Source organism: Phacochoerus africanus, chromosome 7 (genome assembly GCF_016906955.1).
Source record: "Phacochoerus africanus isolate WHEZ1 chromosome 7, ROS_Pafr_v1, whole genome shotgun sequence".
Classification (NCBI taxonomy): domain Eukaryota; kingdom Metazoa; phylum Chordata; class Mammalia; order Artiodactyla; family Suidae; genus Phacochoerus; species Phacochoerus africanus.
This window is the reverse complement of record NC_062550.1, coordinates 108,204,940-108,207,926: the sequence shown is the minus strand read 5'-3', so window position 1 is coordinate 108,207,926 and position 2,987 is coordinate 108,204,940.

Below are 2,987 nucleotides of genomic sequence, written 5' to 3'. Positions count from 1 at the left end.
TGCTGGAGACACCAGGTCTGCGGTGGGCCACTAAGCGACTTCTGGTCGCAAGAGGAGGCTGCACCTAAGATGCACAGTCTAGGGCGGTGCGTTTGCGGCTTCCTGCGGGCGGGACAGCCCAGAGTGCGGGGGGCGGGCATGTGGCTTCTGGCCATTCGGGGTGGGGGGTTGCTGCACCGGGGACACTTCGCCCCCTGCGAGCTGGCGGGCAAGCTGGCACTCTGGGGCCCAAGGAGTCGGCTGTGGCGGCAGCCCGCCCCTTCTCTCCCGTCCCCAACAATGACGCCTTATCTCTCCTGCGGGTCCGGACCTTCTCTCGGTTTCCCTCTGCCGCCGGGCTTTCCACTCCCCGGCCCTTAGTGTACCGCTTCCCCCACCCACGGTGCGCCGCTCCCCACCCCCTTAGGCTGTCTCCACACCCCCAGCCCCAGCCCACTCCCAGGGCCGGACCTCCGGAGCCTGAGTCTCAGCACCCAGCCCCCAACCAAGCATCTCAAGCTGTGGTGTCTGGGCCAGTGGTTCAGATGATCTGTGCTTCTCTCACTCTGCCTTTCGGTTCTCAGGCCTGCTGCTGCGATTTCCTCTGTCTCGGAGGTCCCTCCAACTCCGCTGATCTTTCCGTTGGTTAGGTGACTTCCCAAGGTGCGGGTTCCCTTTCTCCTTGACAGCTCCCTCTCGGGAATGCTAGTCCTGTCCTGGTCCCTTTTCTCTCTCTCTCTCTCTTTTTTCTTTTGTTCTGTCCAGTTATGTCAAGAGTTTCTTGCCCTTTTTGGAAGCAGAACTTCTTCTGTCAGCGTTCAGTTGATGTCCTGTGCAAGTCGCTTTACATGTAGATGGGTTTTTTGATGTGTTTGTGAGAGAGGGTGAGTGCTTCCTCTTATTCTTCCACCATCTTGCCTCCTCCCATCCTATGTCTCTATCTATTTATTGATCGTCCAATCTGTCTATCAATCTGTCTACCATTTTCTCTCTATTAATTTATTTGATGTTGGTGGCCCGGCGGGAAAAATCAACTCTGCTTGTGGACAGCCAGTAAAACACTGGACTATGGGGGTGTTTGTTGTTGGAGATTGAATTTACATTGGTGTCTATGGAAAGAGCAGAAGGATTTTATACAACAGGTGGAATGATAGATCCGTCTTCCCATTTCTTATCTGAATTGAAAGGTACTTATTTACAAGGAGGAAAATTCTTGAGGCATGGAATGCCCAGTGGACCAAGAGATGCTGGGGGAATTGGCAAGCCAAAGAGGGGAGAGCGGGGATTTTGTCCGTTTCAGAAAATAAACAAGGGCCTCAAAGATTTTGGAAAACCCACATTCTTGCAAGGAAAGGAGAGCAGAGCTGAAGTATGTGTGCAGTGGGGAAAGGTGCAAAAGGGTACGTATGTGTGGAATGTGGAAAGGTGTGGAATCGACAGAGCCCAGCAGAGTATGTCTGGCATATGGCAGGGTGTGAACCAGAGAGTCGGCATTCCTTGGCTCGTCGGGAAGACCGCTGTGGCACCATCCAAAGGGCCTGGGGGCCGCTGGGCTGGCCTTTCGTTGCAGAGGCCCCTGGTTTCCTCTATTTGTTTCCAGGTCTACACATCGGAAGGGATGTTTAATGAGTATGGTTCGGTCGCTGAATTACACAGGAAGTGGTGTCGGTGGTGTCCTAGACTTAGATAAGTCCTCTGAATCCATCGACACGTGCTGCTGGGCAGCTGTTTTACAAACATGTGGGCGGGCTCTCGACTTTCCTGATGAGAACCTGTGTTTCCAGTGAAGGGGAAGAGCCAGCAGCCCAGATGTTTTCCACAAATCGGGGCAGATTGTCCGCAGTATTTACAAGACCCCTGCCTCCGGGGAGAGCAGAGGTGGTCAGATGTCTCCCTGCTGTCCAGCTGGTGCTCGCACCATGATTTCTCCAGCACGCCCTGCACATCCAGCGCAGCACTGACATCTGCATCTGCATCACACAAATGCCTGTGCCTCCCTGAGTGTGCAGCCTGGATAGACATAGAAATACCCTTCTAGAGGACATGTGCAGAGATTTGCTTGGCATTTGCCATCAGTTATTTTGCCCATGTGAAAGAGAGTCGATTCAGAATAACACTGTTTCTCCATAACCATAGTATTTCCCCTCTGGGCTGGAAATTGAGGCTGTTCCGTCCAACAGAGCTGCCCCCACTGATGTCAAAATAATTTTATTTGCACTATGGAAAAATATTTTGACAGGCTTGCACAATGGACCTGGAGGGCCTGAGGAATGTTAGGGTCCAAGAAAGGAAAGCTGACTATGACGGTTTCCAAAAAAAAAAAAAAAGAAAAATCAGGGGCCAAAAGAACTTGAAAACCCCACATTCCTAAAAGAAAGTTCTAGCAGAGCATGGGAAGGTTTGGAAAGGGGAAACGTGTGGAACGATTTGTGCACAATATCGAAAACTGTGAAAACACCTGTTTGGAATGTGGAAATGTGTGAATCCTGCAGAGCAGAGCACAGTAGGTCTGGAATATGGCAAGGGCTGAACTAGAGAGTCAGTCTACTTGTCTCGCCGTGAAGACCATAGTGGCTGCATTCAAAAGGCCTGGGAAACTCAGAGCTGGCCTGTCATTTTAAAGGGCTTTTATGGTCCTCTCATTGCTTCCAGGGCCTCAAATTTGAAGGGAATTTTAAATGACTGTGAGTTCTCAGCATTTGCTCAAAGTCTTGTCGCGGTGTCCTTGGTTTGATAAAGCCTTTGCTTTCCAGTGACCCGCACAGCTGTGCAGCTCTTTGAAAAACATGTGGGCGGGCTCTCCACCTTGTGGATGAGAGCCCTGTGTTCCTGGGGCTGTGGAAGATCCAGCAGCCCCTCTGATTTCCATAAATCGGGGCGGAGCCTCCTCAGCATTTGCAAGACCCCTGTCTCCAGGGAGCGCACAGTAGGCCAGCAGTCTCCCTGCCATCCGGATGCTTCTCCCACCACGGATTTCTCCAGCACATCCAGCAGTATGTTGACCTCCG